This window comes from Lissotriton vulgaris, chromosome 9, assembly GCF_964263255.1.
Source record: "Lissotriton vulgaris chromosome 9, aLisVul1.2, whole genome shotgun sequence".
NCBI lineage: Eukaryota > Metazoa > Chordata > Amphibia > Caudata > Salamandridae > Lissotriton > Lissotriton vulgaris.
In genome coordinates, this window is record NC_141697.1 from 1074029103 (window position 1) to 1074047866 (window position 18764).

An 18764-nucleotide genomic window follows, 5' to 3' on the forward strand; every position below is an offset into this window, starting at 1 on the left:
GATGGTGGAGTTAGGGGCAGTTGTTCGTGCTCCAGAGAGGCAGTTGATGGGTGAGGCCTTCTCTTCTGTATAAGTATCAGTATCAGTGTCAGTGGTGGAAGGAGGCAGCACTGACTGACAACTGTATAAGAGAGCAGGAACAGAGGGCAGTGGCGGCCGACAAAATGAAGAAGTGATGAGGCGGGTGGAGGAGTCGCAGGAGAGCATGGGAGGAGACGCATGTGGGGGAGTAATAATAAAAATACAAATAAAACACTTACCTGGTACTGTAGACTGGGTCGCCCCTCTATCTTCCTGGTCCCAGCAGGTTCTGGGGCAGCATTAGACTCCCTGTGCAATCCCTGTGCTGCTCTCATGCTATGAGAGCAGCGCAGGGATTGGCCTGACCGGGCTGAAAAGATGCTCCGCTCAGACCAGAGAGACTGTGCTGTTTCTCCAGCCTGGCTGTACAATACAGCCGGGCTGGAGAAACCTAAGTGTGCATGTGTGCTTGGCCGGTCTGAGACGGCCGGCCAAACACACATGCGCACATAAAAGTGCTCATAGCACTTCTCTTACTCCCTCCCATGCCCCATCCCCACACGATCTGAACACGCTGGCTCAGAGCCAGCAAATGAAAAATACAACGATTATAGGTAATCATTTTATTTTTCACCAGCTGGCTCTGAGCGAGTGGGGCGACACTCCTCCGCCACTGCAGAGGAGCTACCCCTGACAGTGGGTGATGGCCCAGTGTCCTTAAACCCCTTAGGAAAACAAGCATTTGCAAAGCCAACGGATCTGGGTTCAGTGAGCTAACACATGCTATATAAGCATATTAAAGTCAGCAAGAGCAGACACAAGGCTTTACTCTTAAATGGTCCCTTCACGCAGTTCAAAGTAAGCGCTCCAACTGAGGCGGAAGCATATATCCAAGTAGCCATTTGCATTAGTTAAGATATGAGCACTCCTTTGGGCTGAGCCAAGAAGTGATTGGAAAAGCCAGTGGCTAAAAGAGGCTGGTCGAAAAAAGCCAGTGGTTAAAATGACCGGATATACAACCTTCTCTATGTACATTGTAAGCAATATGTTTTTTGACAGTTGAGCAGTCAAACTTAAAATCATATACTAATATTATGACTTGCTAATACTGTTTTATGCCCGGGACTGGTGGTTGGCAAAGATAATGATTTGCATCCCTGGAGATGAAGCCTGTACAGGCTCAACCTAATAAAACTCCTATAGAAAGGGGTAGGAACAAATGCGTTTGATGGCCTTCCATAATTGAGGTTGAAAGGAGATTCTCACCCTCTTGAAAGGTAACCTGGGGAGGGCGGTCTCTCCTGCATAAGAAGGAGCTCAACTGGGGATAAAACATTGACTAACAAGTGTACGAGAGAGCAGACAGCGTTGTCGGTAAGTCCAATGCTCAATGTCCCATAATAAGAACCATACACCATTTTTATTGCAATAACTTTTTTTAGCCTCTGAAGTAGTAAGCGAATAAAAGTTATCAATTTACATATACACATACATGCATTGTTTTGTTGAGCGTTGATGCCTGCAGTTCAGACATTGGAGTTTATTAAATATACATATATTCCAGGCAGTACTTAGAATAATATATCTGGCCTCTCTGCCGAAACACTAAGGAACTCTTAAAAAAAAAAAAAGTTACATTAATTTATTGTTTGTCCCTTGGTCCCCTTTCACACTGGCGGGCCTTCGCCTCAGTTTCTGACTATGTACAAACCCAGAAACAACCGTAACCAGTGCACATCTGTATTTTGGATAGTAGCAAGCAAATTCCTAAGCTGATGTGACACTTAAAAAAACCAAATAGGAAATTCTTGCTTGTGGTACTTGGGACTTAATGGAAGGATGGAAGAAAGAGAAATCGAGATTAAAAAGTGAAAATTGATAGGATTGCACAAACACTATGTACAGGTTGCCAACTCAATTTAGGAGAAGTGTTTTGACCTTAACATTTAATTTGTTTACATTTCAAATCGTATTGACAATACACATATCTTATCTTTTGATGATATTTGAAGCATTGCTTACTCTGGAGTATGTGATACATAACTGGTAATTGTGTAATATGGTCCAATTTTGCCATTGAAGGGTTTTGGTGATGTCATAAACCATGAGACCTAAGGCTGAGTGGCTATCACATAACTTAGATAACATTTCTGCATAACCCTAGTGGCCCCATCAGTAGTAAAGCTCTACAAAGTGGTTTAGGTGACTATCATTATGACGGCATCTGTATTTTACTGGGAGCCGTGAAATATTTCCCATACTTCACAGCTCTCTGTGAAATATGGGGTATCACTCCGCTGCATATTTTCAATACAATCATCCAAACATGTAATATATGATGATCCATCATAATTGGCAACTGTTGGAATTAAACATCTGATTGAAAAGGTTAAATATTTTTGTTGCACATATCCATACCACACCCATGCAATTTTAAAATCCTATTTTGGTATTAAAAAAGGGCAAACTGCCAAACTGTGCCAGCGTGCAACTAGATGACTGTATTGTGTAATGGGTGACATTTGTTTTGGATGCAAGTGAACGTACAATTATGTCGGCAGCCGTGAATCAGTGTTTGTTTATAGAGGTTTGTGGGTTGGGTTGACCATTTTCAATTTTCGTGTTTAAAAATATCTTGGCAGGAAGAATTTATAAATAAACGTTTTGAAGGAAGAAAAGAAAATTGTTCTTTTAGATAATTACTTTTCAAAGCCATAAGGCTGGAACTTTCCGCTAGAAAATATAAATATGGATCCAACATTTTCAATTGTACTTGGACACATTAGCTGAAATAAAGTAACATGGACGACACTAGTTCATTTATATGTTAGTTTTAGAACGTTTCGGACTAGGTTATTGGGTGTGTAAGCAGGCAACAGGAAATCTAATAATGTCTTCCTCATAACCAAAAATGATGCCCCAGTCCAAATGGATCTACATGGAAATAAAGAAAGCCATTATCAAGATTTTTTTTTTTATCACCATTGTTTTTTTAAAGATATATTTATTTGAGATTATGGGTTACTGTGCCGTTTCTCGACTGCTGTGGTGCCAGACAAAATGAGTTATTGTCAAGGTCTTTGGCTCTGTCTGGTGGTAAAGTCCGGGTGAGCATTTTATTGTGTAATTATAGCTTACCTTTTTTCCCATCTACAGAAGGCGAAATGCCTCCCCAGACTATATTCCTCACCGCTCCCAGCCTTGCCCCAGGGCCAAGAAGGTAATATTTGCAAACTTCCACCCTCCCAAATGACAGGGCGGAGAGATGTATTTATATTAAAAATTAAAACAGGGCACTGTGGCAGTTGTCAGCTATCCCAAGTCCCAGGCTTCCTTCACTCTCATTTTTAAAGGGTACAAAAGGCCTAGGGCAACTGACTTATGGCTACATGGTGTGTTCATAATTCCAAACATTAAATGGGGTGACCGATGCACCAGCATTTTTTTTTTAGCAAAATCCCCCCTCTACTCTAGAGCAAGGTGGGGGTGGGGCTATAAGAATCTTCACAGCACTTGTGCAGAGGCAAGATGGTATAAAATCACTATACCCCCCTTCCCAGTTAAAAGTGGGCAGGAAATCAACTATCCCCCTTTACAAGACAGGAAGTACCCATAATCTTTGAGAAAGAGGGGGGTGAGGGCAATAATATAGCCTTATAGCCCGCCGTAGAGGGCTATACCGGCTATTAAAGGCCCTCTCCAGCTTTAAAGGCTTCGAGCCAAAGGCTCTCCCTTTAACAAGGGAGAGGGACTTTAATAGCCGGTATAGCCCAACTATGAAGGGCAATAAGGCTATTAGAACATTCTGCCACAAGAGGGCAGAATGTTCTAACAAAAAAGAACAAAGCCTTATGGGTGCGTGAGGGGATTGGAATCCCCTCAGGGTCCCTGAAGCTTTTGTTCACAGCCAGAGCTGTGGTCAAAGAAGCATTGGAATGTTGGAGCTCCAGGCTTATACCAGCCATTATAAGCCCGGAGCACTCCATTGTTTTCAGTGGAGCTCCCAACATTCCAATGTTCTAATAAGTGATATGACATCAGGCGGCTAAGCTCCTTTGTATAGTGCATCAGGTCAGGTCTCCCGATGCTGCTTTGTGGTCAATCCCACAAGGCGATTGTCTGGAATCCCTCAAATATTTACAGCCCATCCCAATGTGGGATTTTCAGGAATATGTCAATCTTTGAGACCATGGGTATTACTGACATGAAATTTGAAAAAAAAATCCAAACATTAACTGAAATATGCAGAACTAGCTCATGCACTTGGACTCTTGAAAAGACCGAGTAAATTATTCCATCGTCCTGAGGGAGTTACCTGCCTGCCAAATTTGGAAATCTCTGCCGGTCCAAGTGAACATCTCTTGCAGTAACAGGAACTGCCGTGATGGAGGTTCCTGTAAATGCTTTTAAAGTTTGATGGACTGCTCCGTCAATGTGACAGAGCCATAAGTCAAACTTTCAACTTTATTTTAAAATAAAAAATCCCAAGACAGGATTTTTTTTTTCTTTCCTTTTCTAAATAAAAAACACAATGAACCGCTTGCCATGAGAGATTCCTTCCATGTTTTGGGGGTCATTCTGCAGTTTTCGCTGTCTGTTAACGCCATGTGTTGGCCCACTCTAAATAGTGCAGGCAAACTCATGGCCAACCCTCTAATGGCCCGTACTTCGTAATCCTCACCAGATTTGGTAGGAAGGTACCCTATTTGCAAGCTTGTATTTCCTCCAGGTGGTGATGTACCCCCCCCCCGATTTAATCCCTGGAGCCAGTCAGTACTCAGGCTACCCCCAAAAGATGAAGAGTGACTAATGTGCAAATTCTGCCACCCATTGTGCTTTGGCATCAGTCAGCAGTGGAAAAAAATATTCTGCCTCCATTCCCACCAAGTCTGGAGAAGACCAGCTAGATTCAAATACAGCTTTTTATTTACAATACCAACTACAAAGGTGCTTTGTACTGTAACGGAAAATGCATCTAAATATTGTGATAGGGATACATGCAATTTTGAAAAGTGCGAGGGATATACCCTCCGTGCGGCAGTGCATGATTTCTGACTGCACCAACCATATGCACGTTAATCTGGATGCGCCAGTGCTTAATTTGAGCCCATGGTAATTCTCAGCACTGGCGCTTGTGCCAGTCTGCCACACCATGGCGCTGTCTGCCAAATTTGGGTATGAGCACAACAGCAGTTTATTTACTTAAGTATACAGTAACATTCACTAATACTTGCCTCCCAAGCCATTCTTATGGCTTTGGGGGCCTCGAATAGTATGAATTGTCACTTATAGGAGTGTGATGGTTAGTAGTTGTGTTGGTACTGTCATTGGCAGCTTTGGCAGGGGCAATGGATGAAGCATGCTGCCGTATCCTCCTGACGAGTGCCCTGGCAATTATTGTTTTACAAATTAACCTCTGGGCTGCACCCCAAAGTGCGGATCTAAATTCTAGTTCTACTTGAAGTCCCTTACCGAGGGCAGTAGCATTCCTTCTCCACACTATGCAGGGATTTGAATTGCATCCCTAATATGTCAGAAGAATCCCAATGTGGAACTCTGTGCTCAATGATCACCCCGATTCAAGACCTAAAAGATTGGGAAACCCCAGTGAGGTACAGATAGGTTTATTGTTGATTGTAGTTTCATGTAGAGTCCTAGTAATTTAAGCCAGACCTCTACATTTGGAGTGGGGCGGACTAAATTGCACATGCTTGGTGCTCTCTCCAGAAGGGCCTTTGTGGAGAGAAAATCCTATATCCTTAGCAGTTACAATCTACAGTAGCATTCATTCTCATAACAACTTTTGCATTTGAGTTCTATCCAAACATTACTATGATATGTTTGATTGTCTGCACATTTATTTGACAGAACAGGTAGAGTTTAAACTATTACAAATTCTGTCACTAGTGGGAAGCCCTGGTCGTTAGTCTTTCTTGCTTCTATGGTTACTAGATCATGCTTCACCCCCGTGTGTGCACATCCCCATTAGGTTTAACACCTACGGTACCATAAAATCACTGTGTTCCATTGTGCCCTGAGATAAGAGTGTATGGCATAACTTGCACCAGCACGTAGTACACTACTTTAGATGAGGATTTTAATTTCATTAAATTGGTCAAAGGATATCTGCTAAGTGCTATGGACCTGAAGAAGACCTATAGGACGTAGACAAACGCATGGTAAATATACAAGAATGAGACTTTAACATAATATTTTAAATTGTATATACACCACACCCACTTCCTCTCATTGTTTATTGAGAAAAATATATTTTAAAATAATTTTGAAGCCTGAAAACAGTCACCGCCTTTAATTTACATAGACTCTGTTCCACCCATTTTACATTCAAAATACTTTCAGTCAGGAGTTGGCGGCCTGGCTGATTAACCGCCCCCCCCCCCCCCACACCCCCACCCCTCAGCTCGGCTTTTGTAAATATCCTGTTAAACTGAGAGTACAAAAGGGAATTGTTACAGACCTTAACTATAGGAAAGGATCATAAAATAGACCCAGGAGAGAAAGGGGCATGCCCTGCTCTTGAAATGTGGAGATGAAGGCTCTTTTTCTGCAAAGAGCTAAAGCTGTCTCCAGCTAGACATAAATAGAGGAATAGGATAGAAGTGGGTCCTCAAGCAGGATGACCCCCCCTGCAGCCTTACAAGAGCATAACACCTACTACCAGGTTGCCCCACCATTTGTCCCATACCCAGCAACCCTGGCAGGGGGGTGCATAAAGAAGACAAATGCCAAATGAAAAAGTTTTAAAAAAATGTTGGCCAATCAGCGTGGATGCTCGTGCCTTGCACACTCTGAAAGCAAAACTACACCCACTTCTGTTCTATAAAGGGAACACCTTCCCTTGGAAACTGTTTCATGATCGTCGCTGGTGTATCTCCTGCCTGAACTTCAGAAATAATTTTTAACCAGTGCCTTTTATTTAAATGAACCATTCTGTGATCCGACTGCTTCTGTTTTTAAACAGTTCTTGGAGAGTTGTAGGTCTGTTAGTAAATATTGTGTTGATCAAATTAGCCAGAGCTTTTTTGCATGATTTTGCAATGATTTCTGCCAACAGCAGACCTTGTAGCCATTAAATATGTTCTCGTCTCACAGCAGACTATTAAATAAGTCGTACTATTACAAAAAAAAAGAAAAGTACAGGCGGACATTTGCTCCTCTGCTTGAATGTATTTTCATTTTTTTTCTATTCACAAACGTTACAGTTAATACACCATAAAAATGTTCCCTTTGGAGAAAGCCCTTTCCCTACAACCCCAGAAAATCTGTGGATGATCGGTTCCCCTCCTATCTTCAAAGCGGAGTTAATCCAACCATTGGCTGGAGTTAATCTCCCACCATTACCAGGGTGGGAAGAGGTTACGTAGGGGTTTGGGAAGGCGATAAACCTGCATTTGTGTAGACATTCCCAATTTTCAAAGCAAACCATGCCTTGGAAAGCAAATACATTTTTACAACTTGAGTAGGAATTACGAGTTACAGATTTTTGGGAACTCTTGTTGGAGAAATCCAGTCTTGTGAATCCATTTACGCCTTCAAGTAATGCCTTTTGCGAGTTCTTGGCTGTCGTAGAAAGGTACATTTTGTTGTAAACTTATGTTTATGACCAAATGTACTTTTGTGAATAGGGCCGAATATCTTCGGAAAGCTGCACATATTGAAACTCATTTCAACAAGCATCACTTTGGGGGTGCCCCAAATGCATTGCAAAATATAGATCCTGGATGTGTCATGTCTTTGGTGCTGGTTAACCAGAGATAGCGGTTGGAAGCCATATTGGGTTAGGAGGTTTGTGGTGATGTCAGTAATGTCGAGATCTTATTGGCTCGAGTCAGTTGGTTCTCTTGGTGAATTGAATATTTCCGGGTAGCATCTGCCCTTGACCAGAGTCACAGAGGTTTAATTACAGACAATGCCATCTCAGTGTTTTATCTTTCAAGAATCAATACATTGAGCACCATTACAATTGGAAATAGTAAGAACAGGGGCTGTATCATGATGGGCCTGTCTGGCGCAGAGCTGAGTGCCCTTTTTAATGCCTGCAGATCTTAAAATGTATTCATTTATTTCTTTCAAGTTAGTGCTTTATTTTTAGACAGCACCACTCAGAAATAGTGGGCAAGCTTTGCCAGGTTCTGCGCTGCCTGACTTGTAGAAATATCAGGTTAAATGAATTTACTTTACATCCTGCAGGCGCATAAACGCATATTATTATTGTTCAAAGTAGTCCGAGTGATGCCTAAAACTACCTGTTTCTGGCACTGAGAAGAAGAGTAGACCTTTAACCCCTTGTTCAGTGCCCTCTCCAATGACTGCTGCTTTTCTTTGGTCTGTCCCTTTTACCAGAGTCATTCAAAAGAGCTCTCTGGTCTTCTTGGGCATGTGTTTGTTTTTGTTTGCATTTTTTGATAATGTAAGGTGCTTAGATGTTGCCCTAAAAAATGGAAAACTGATCTGTTGATTATTTATTCCTCTCTACATAAGATTTACCTTTCCTCAGCGATTCGCTTTTTCTTTTCACCTCTGTACTGTTGTCAATCAAAAACACGTTTTTTTGTTTCCTCTTCATATCTATTGTTCAGTCTCTCAAAGTAGCTCTCTAGGGTGGGGACCACCTCACCAGCCACGGCCCATGGAGGGAGTACTGGTGGGGCAGAAAGGCGGGGCAGGGTGGGGGGTGCTAAAAACCGGAATATGGATAAATGGTGGTAAGTAAACAATTTATTTAATAAAACGAATTTCGTAGCACGTCGTGCATCACAACACGTTATAAATTAAAGAGAGCACTTAAATATTTAATATAACATTCAGTCAATTAAATCATTTACATAATTGCCAATTAAACATGTAATTAACATAAAAATAATTAAAATTAAGAAAATTAAAAACAGATAATTTATCATTTAAGTAACGTCCCACCCAATTCCTCATACAAACCCAACAACCCATTATGAAATTGTAAATTACCATTTTTATGTAAAAATTTTAATTATACATAAGAACCTATAACACTAAAAATGATTACTTCTAATACAAATACCAAAAAGTAATGTAATAACTAATGTGTAATTTAAGAATTATGTTTAATACAACTATATTCACGTACATAAAATGATATACAATATTTAAAAAAACTATATTTTGTACATAAAAAGATATTCATACCTTCTATATTAATGATCCTCGATATTTTTGCAACTTGATATTTTCTACACAATTCGTGGGTCACTCAAGGTGTGGCACCGAGGCCAGGGCGACTGACTCCGGAATATGGGGATCACGGTTCGATCCTCGGCACCGGCGGCAGATTAGCCCGGCACCATGTGACTCTGGGCAATAGCTTGCTTAATCTTCCCGACGGCCCCCAGTGCCTAGAGACCCTTACGGGTGATTGTGCACTTTACAAATGTGGATTATTATTATTACTCACCCTTTAGGGATGGTATTTTTTTCAGGCCATTCACTAAAAAACTGTATTGCCACAAAACACTGACGATCTCGTTTACGTTTTTCTACTCAAAAGTGCCATCTTATTAAAGAGGCCTGTTTTCAGCTTTGTTTCTTTAGCCAAGATCACTGATTCAGTAGTCTCAGTTTACCGCCAAAATTACTTTGTGAAAAAGACACTATTTTTAGATTTTCATTACGGAAACAGCTGTTGTGGACATTGGGGAGCATTTATTATAATTGTGTGACAATGGACATTCATCTACTTTATTTTTATTGGACCTTCCCACTACATTTCATTACATAAACTAGCATTCTCTAATGATTTTAGGGCCTAAAATTGGGGTTGATAGGCAAAGCGCTGGATTGAGTCCACTCCCTTACACGCGATAGGGGTCCAGTGAGTTCAGTTTGATCATTTCACGTCTGCTCCGCATACTCTAGGTTGTGGCGTTCCCTGGGGCTCCGCCTTCTCATCCCTATTGTTTAGGATGAACATGAGCCTTTTTGGCTGCTTGATTACAGCATGTGTTCTGCATTTTAAAATGTATGCATATGACTCTAATAACATGGTGAATCTTCTTTATGAGCCTTCAGTACTTTGGCTGTAACAGCTTGTCTCTAGGAAATGAGACTGGATGTCTTAATGTGAGCAACGCTGAGATATTATCCTCAATCAGACTTCCTTAGGCTTTGTGTGGTCAAATAAGCTTGGTCCTCCCATTTCACCAGAACAGACAAGAGGAGATCTAGGAGTTTTCTTTGTTTCATCTCCCTCCTTTAATTTCCATGTAGCAGCTGTAACTAAAGGAATTAATGACCAATTGTGTAAGACATTAAAATCTGCTGTGTTTTGAATGTAATATGTCTTTATCTATTAATTCGAGCTGTGGTCTTTTCCAGGCTGCTCTACTGTTCAGCGTTGTTAAATGTATCCGAATCCAATTAATATGAACTGTGACTGGTTCAAAACCAGGCAGCCTTAATTACTTTTGGAAACGGGGAATCTGACCTTGTATCTAAACAAGGATCTGGTTACGTTCAGAGTCCTCTGCATATTCTGGATATCAGTAAATGTTATGCTTTGTTATGTGTATTTGTAAAGCGCACAACTCACCCGGAAGGGTATTCTAGATGTCGACAATATTACTTGAAAGACAGTTTCCGATTTCAGTACCGTCCCAGAACTCTACGATCTGCCACGGATCGAAGGTTGCTTGGTGCCGTATGGAAATCTGCCTCATTTGGCGGCAGGATGTTCAATGTAGCTGGAGTTAAGATCTGGAATGGTTTACCTATTCATCGGATGTATGACGTTACAACGCATACTTTTACAACGCATACCTTTACACCGCATTTTTTACAACGCAACATCCATTACAACGCATTCCATTACAACGCTTGCCATTACAACGAATTTTAAAAAACTACCTTTACAACGCATTCCATTGCAACGCATTATACCTTTACAACGCATACCATTACAACGCATACCATTACATTGCATGTAAGGGTAAGTATTGGATAGTGTAGGGGTTAAATTACTATTCTAACTCCAGGGGGTGCAACAGTAGGGTAAGTGTTGGATAGTGTAAGGGTACTATGTGTTGTATTGTTATGCGTTGTAATGGTATGCATTGTAATGACATGCGTTGTAGTGGTATGCGTTGTAGTGTCATGCGTTGTAATGGTTGCGTTGTATTGGCATGCGTTGTAATGGATGTTGTGTTGTAAAAGTTTCGATGTAATGGTAGTGCGTTGTAAACGTTGTTTCCCCTATTCATCTGCTTCAAAATACCCCTTCATCCAGAAGTTGAAAGCATACCTATTGCACTCAGTTGTTTGATTGATCATGGGAATTCATTTGCACCAACTGTATTTCAATAACGTTTGAAATATATATGTTTTTCTTTCCTACCATACATGCATAGATGGAGACATACTGTGTTATGTTATATGTGCACCAAGGCATAAGCCATGTTTTTGGCATTGTGTAGGGCTACACTTAAAACATGACTATGCAGGGCTGCCTTTAAGCACATGACTGGCTGTGTATCGAGTTAATAACAATGAGCAATATGCTAAATATTGTGGCTAAAGTGCTCTCCTTACCTGTAGGTCTTTATATTCATATCTAACAGTTTGGTTATATACACACACGCTACTTTGTGGGAGTGTATGGTTGAAGGAGTGTGTGTCTCTCTGGTGGCCTATGTGGATGGTGTTTTGCATCATGCATGAGGACCAGAGTAATACTGTTTTTGTGTTTTGTTCTGTGCATGAATTTGAAGTGAAAAGAGTACAAGACAGGACCCTTCAGCATCTGTGGTGGTACCTGGATTGACAGAAAATGTGTGGAGCAGTGTGCCTTACCTGGGAATTGTTTTTGTGTGTGAAGGTTGTAGTTGTGCCTATGCAGTGGTGTAAAAGAAAATTGTAAGTTAACACATGATCATGCATGCGTATCCTTTAGAGTTTTGGAGTTGCCCATATCCCACAGTTTAAACTACATTGGATGACCCTCAGGTGAAAGATGCAACCTTGGGATGTGTAATATTGAATCCACTATAGTCAATACCAGGGTTCCTCCAATTTGTTGGGTAAAGAGCAACATTTGAGTGTGGAACACAATGATGATTAACATCATTACTAACACAAAACTTACTGACCTGGATTTGTTGTTAAAATGATTTTAAAAAGTCAAACTGAAGAGGGCATACTACCTAGACCTACCACACTATACTTTCTACTTGGATACCTATATGTATTGAACAATGTTTATTTTGGAAATTGATAGGCATAATGTCTTTTAAGATACAGTACAGGCCAGTAATACTGATTGAAATTTGATGATGGTTAATGTGCAAGAAACTTGAGGATATTTCAACAGAGATCTTTGAAAAATTGGCAACTTGTAAGTTTGCGGCAGTTCACCCGAGTAATTTTGGGAACATTTGTTGCCACCGTGTTTTTAAAGCTTATTACTTCAGTAATTTAATATAAATTGAAAAAATGTAAAGGGCAATTAATAAAGGATGGTGCCCCCCGCAATGTTTTGTTTAGGAAATTTACCAAATATTTATGCTTTTAAGGGACATTTTATTATTAGTATTAGTAAAACTTTGTAGAATTCAAATACTGCCATACAGGAAATGTTTGGCACTCTCCTCCAAAAAATGTGTGGAAAATGTAGTTCCAAATGACTTTCCAGTAATGCAAATTTGGGAAAACCTGGTAGGATTTTAATGGCCATTGGTAAAGGAGAGTAACAATACCAGGATGCCTTTCTCCCAACCCATATCGCCAGTGGAATGTGGTGGCAGTGTTTTCCTCCCATCTCTAACATGGTGGGCTGAGCATTGATGATAGGGTGGTGGTGGGGCCCACCAGCTCAGAGCCTTCATTGTCTGATTTCCAAGGCCCAGGGTTTCCCTCGTCTCGTGCTGCATATGCCCCTTAAGCTAGAGAGAATATCACACAAGTAACCCAACTGGCAGCTGGTATGAGAGCCTAGCGGGTTAAGGATTTTGGCTATGAGAATTACCGGATGTACATAGGGCCATGTGGAGGTGCATGTAATCAATTGGCTGTGGTCTGGCTAATGCCCTTGTTTGAGGGGCTATTTATCCTTGGTTAGTTGTAGAGCTGCTTGTCTTGGTATGTATTCTTGTGTGTGCAGATCTTGAAGTTGTTTATCCCTTTGGGTTTCTGTGTCGTCAACTGAACAGACCTGTACTGGATTTCTTGGGGTAGAAAGCGGCACCTAATCCTGTGCAATGCTGCTTGGGCCTATGTGTCTGTGCGACACTGCATGTATACGGTGGCCATCCATCCCATGTTCTGTGGGTTTACCCTACAGTTTGGTGGTTTGTCCCATTCCCTCCTGTGAGCTGGTGTGAACCGCTAAATCCCACACGTTTTCCTGCTTCCGGGTAAAGCAAAACAAACTCACATCAGGAGGATTTGAGCTACCCGGCAGGATGCCAGGAGCTTGGCAGGATGTCGCTTTCTCTATGAGCTGTTAAGAGTTGTCTGTCTGCAAGAAGCATTTGTTTACTAAATGACTAGGAGCGAGAAATGTAGGAATAATTCATAACCCAGCTTCAGGTAAACAGTTGTTTTTAGATATACTCATAGGGAAAGTAAGCACCTATTGTTGGGCATCCCTAAAAGTGTCAGTGAAAACCATGCTGGGGGCCTGTCTTGGGAACATGGCATCAGTGGTTTTTTCATTCAGGCTGATTCACAGTGCTCCTATATTGGGGCAGAGAGAGAGTATGAGTTGTCCATGATCAACCATTTTGGTGAAGTAGGTGACCCTAGATTACCAGGCAGTGCTATTTGTCGCTAAGGACATACTTTTAGCATTATATTACATTTTGGCCACTAGACCATGAAACTGGGTGCGGTCTAGCTCCAGAGCCCACCTACTTCAAGGTAAGATCCAGACCAGTTGTTTTGCAACCACACATTTAATAGGAGCTTTTACATTAATTCACAGGACTCCCTGAATTAGCAAATATTGACAGCAGGAGAATAAGTTCACAAATCACAGAGCCCACATTTTGGCCAAATGGGGAGGCCGAGATTAATAACCAGGTAACCTCATTCCGCAGGTTCGAACTAGCCCACCAGACCTCTACTAGGGTGACAGTGGTTCTGATGGTAGGACCAAGGGACTTCCCTTCCCAGGGCAATGCCCTTGTGTTGTGGTCCATGCCCAGGCTTATAAAAGTCCTCTGTAGTGGCATCTAGTGATGGTGTCTGCTGGCTCCCAGTTAATATCACACCTTTTTAGGAATCCTGGGCACTGCACGTGGTGTGTACTATATGTATTTCCAGGATTAGTATTATTTTATTCCATTTGCATGGCGCAGTTAATGTTTTTGTAAATTTGTCGCGCCAATTGCAAAAAATTCTCGGCGAGCCATGTCGGCCACTGTAGAAAGTGGTTAAAGGTTTGGAACTCAAATGCAGCATGACGCAGTGACTGCACTCTATAAACTCACAGGGCGAAGCCAAGTCATATATTTTTTAAAACAGCCTAATTTAGAGGAGGTTGTTAAGGTACACAATTGCCCCAAGACCCAGCCCCCCCCCCCCTCTACACCCCTCCACAACCCCCCTCTCCACCCCTCCACAACCCCCTCTGCGGCTCACAGTCACCGTCGCACCTCAACACAAAAGTCTGGAAAGTGACAATGGAAAGCTGGCCGCCTTTTGAACATACCTGGCTGACTGTAACCACACACCACAGTCTGCGCATGCGCATTGTCGTCAGTCTTTCTGGTGCCTCTGACCCAGTCGTCAGGCTGAGGCGGGCATGTGTTTGAGAACTGATGACAGTGAAGAAGGAATTTCTTTCCACATCATTGCTCGGGTTCTTGAAAGAAGCTGGCGGCCACCTCGAGCTGCCAGCTAGTAGCCGCCTTAGACGGAGCAGCTGACTGTGACCGAGGGCCTGGCGGAGACCCCGGAGCTGCTTTTAATGAAATATTCATGAACTCGATGCAGAAAATAAAGTGCAGTTGGGGCAGACATTATTAAGTGGCCTCGTGTCATTGCTCCGTAAGTGGCTCTGACGTGAAAACTGGAGTAATGGCTGGGTGGAGGCTACTCTAGGAAACACGCGGACTGAGAACCGGCCCAAGAGAACACATGGCCGCAAAACGGCTACGTTTCCAAAGCGTGAATAAAAGCACTGTAGAGCAAGACAGATCCTTGGAAGGGAGACAAGAAATACAGCCCAAGAGTGGGGCATCTGTTACTAAAATGATAGTGCACTGTATGTATTGCTGCAAGGGTTCAGCAAAATGTATTCAGACTACAGTGTCAGTGCTTGATTTACTTTAAATGTGTGGTAAAGTGGGATATGTGATTTTTTTTGGTGAGGTTTGGTTTTCCTTTGGTTTTGACAGCCTTCATTGTAACTGGCTGTATTTTTGTGTTTCTCAGTTTCTATTTAAACGTATTTGCACACCTCTGCAAGTTGGTTGAGCTGGTATAGTTCTTTGATGTGTCATCACCCCGTTATTATGTTTTTCATATCCTTGTTATAATGATTAAAGTTATTCCCCCCCCCCCCCCCTCGGTCTGTCGCAATGGTTCAACAGTGGCTGCTCTGAGGCAGGACATGGCTATTACTAGACGCCATCAGTGCCAGCCTGGTATGTTGGAGCAACCCCACCCCCCATGTGCAAGAGACTAAGGAGACTGATTGGCTGGAAGTCCACCCCGTACCATCAACTAATTAAGCCTCTAACTGTTGGAAACCTTATGTAATACATACATACATACATAAATAAATAGCACACACTCTCTCTATCTCTCTGTTCATTGGTCTCTTCAGCTGCCATTCATATTTTCGTTCCTCCTAAGACAATTTCACTATGAGCCAATGTTTCCGCTCCATTCATCCATTGTCTCCCTGTCTTAACCGCAATGTGTTTCAATCAATATTGTGGCCTGTGGGTCAATGCTTTATTTTGCAGTGTTTTTTTCTTTCCATTCGTTTGTCTTTTTTATTTTTTAGTCATCCTTGTGTGTTCAAAACTGTAGCTTGTGGCTACAGTAATTCAGAGCCAATAGTAAGTACCCTTACTTTGCCCCAGTTAGCTACATATTTGCCGTTGATGTGCATTTAAAAGTAAAAAGGGGTTTCTGAACCTCTTCTAAGTACGTCTGCTTTGTACTAAGTACCTGTAGTATTCAAGTAAAGTTATATGCAATGCTTTTTCTTCGAGTTGAACATTTTTATTGCATGTAATGGTTTATGCAGTTGCATGATTTATTTTTCTTCTTTTTGTTTTGTGGCATCTTCTTGCAATAAAAAAGTAAATCAATAACCATTGCACCTTCTGCAAACGCTGATCCACTCTCTTTGTTGATGTTTGTTGTGTAGTTGCTCTTTATCTGTTGGAAACCATGTGGGTGATGATGGGTGAGGATGTTGGCAGGTATGCCTGGATGTCAAATGTCCTCTTGCAAACAACTAAAGATGATGAATGGAATGCTGGCAAAAGTAGGGCCCACCAGCAGTGGTTTTGGCAGAAATTCAGCCCATCCTTTCTATGCCCACTCTGCTACTTCCCTCAGAGTGAACTCGCATACAAAACGGTCGGGCGACCTTTCTAGCAGCAGGGGAGGTAAAGTGAGAAAACTATTATTTGTTAACCTCTCATTTTTGTGCACCCAATGTGGCCACACAATAATGCACTCGACAACTTATTTTGAGTTTAGTAGGGTTTAATTATAAATTTAGAAACAAATCAATGTAGACCAATTGCAACATTACTCATATGAAAGCACAGAAAAAACAAGATAAGACGAAATCTCCTAAAGAGATTTACCCTATATAATACAATGCAGACTATGCCGATCCAGACCAGTTTCAGTCTTGTTGGCCCTAATCGGTGAGATGCAGCTTGTCTCCTATGGTACAGTGTGCACTGGACATAACTGTTGCATTTGGGTTCGGGTGATCGAACCAGCAAAAAGTGATCTCCGCCACCGGCAACTGCTTATATGGTACTCCAGTCCATAGTGTTTTTAGCTCCCTGCAGGTGGGGAGAAACCGTATTCAAATCCATCTTGGTTCTGCCCCAAAACAAACAGTTCTGCCTGAATAGCCAGCAGGAGCGGCTATTGGCATTTGATAGTGGTGGGGCGAATCAAGAGCAGCCGGTCTCGGGGCTAACAGGAAGAACTTCATATTAACCTTGTACTCCCATCAAATTAGTCTAACTCCTACTTTCAAATGTCACTAGCCGCTCTTGAGCCGAAATATAATACTGTGTACATCGTTTTTTTTTTTTGTAAATAAAGGCGGGATTAGCATTTGTAAAAAATAATTGATGTTTATATATGTGGTTATAAAGGATGCATTTGATATGTGTACTTAAAAATGTCTTATCTGCTGTGGTCAAATGAAATATGTTTCAGGATTCTTGACAAGTCACATGCAGCCGCAGTCGTAGCAGGTAACAAGCAGCACACAGTGCCCACACCACAATTACTCAATACGTATTTTGAAGGGTAAGAAACCAATTTATTGTCGCTTCCCTAGACCACATTACTTTGTGTTCATTATTTTATACCTTTTTAAGGTATAAAATAATGAACACAAAGTAATGTGGTCTAGGGAAGCGACAATAAATTGGTTTCTTACCCTTCAAAATACGTATTGAGTAATTGTGGTGCGGGCACTGTGTGCTGCTTGTTACTTATATAGGGTCTAGCCCCACCACGTAAAGGACCTAACCCCTGTTGTTCACAGTCATAGCAGGTGGCATTAACGAGGAAACAACACACCCAGTTAACTGCGCTTTTGCATTTTGCACACACCTCTTGCTTTTATTTCGGATACTATTCCAAGGATGGGAACGCTTTTTAAATTCTGGGTCAGTTAGTTGCAGACACGCCCCTAATGATGAAGTGCCCTGTGTGCAGGGTAAGTTTGTAGATAAAACAAGGATGCAAAAAAAGAACAGATCTGTACTATGCAGTAACAAGTACAATTAGAGCCTCAGCGACTGCAGGGCATCTGCGTTACATAGTGGAAACTCCTTTTTTGTTTAATCTGCTTTATGAGGAGATGCCATTAGCAGCACCTGTGGGCGATGCCCATTTCCGATGACCATGTATATCTGGTTATATCATTCACCAAGAGCATGGTGTTTGGGAACAGAGCAAGCTGGTGAGCAATAAATGCCAAACGGCTAGGACCCACCAGACGTAAGAATTGGTGCAGTATGTAATGGCAATGGAAAACATCCCTTGATATCCCTCGCACGCAGCACCAAGCCCCGCGCTGTAAACCCGCGCTGGAATGGGCCCCCGGAATGGTGTGTCAAATGGCAGCATCCTTATAAAGAGCAGGACTTTAGTTTGTACACAAGCACTGTTTACAACTTTTTGTATATTCTGGTGCACTTTGTTTTGCACATACGTAAAATATCACATGGGATAATGTATGTACCTACTCCGAGGGCTCCTCACTTCTCTCTTCTTCAGCAGGGAGAGTCCGTTGCGGCGTGGGTTTAGACAAGGCGTTGAGGGGCAACATGAAAGTAACCAATCCTGGTGCTGAGAGAAGTGCCAGGATTGGTTTGTGCAGGCAACTCGGCGCCCCTTTTGAGGTTAAGGGCCTGTGCCCGCAATCCCTAGGCTGTTTAGCACTGTTGGGATTGGTGCGGTCTAAAGTGTGCATGTGGGGATGGCTATCGCAGGCCAGCTGGCCAATCAGACATGCACACTCTGCCCTGGAAAGTCATTCTGCT

The 18764-nt window shown here is 42.0% G+C and overlaps 1 protein-coding gene across 4 annotated transcripts in view; it reads left to right on the plus strand.

Annotated features, from left to right (window-relative positions):
* The window catches only part of FLNB (filamin B), a 476237-nt gene that overhangs the window by 52641 nt on the left and 404832 nt on the right, over nucleotides 1-18764 (plus strand). The window lies entirely within an intron of this gene.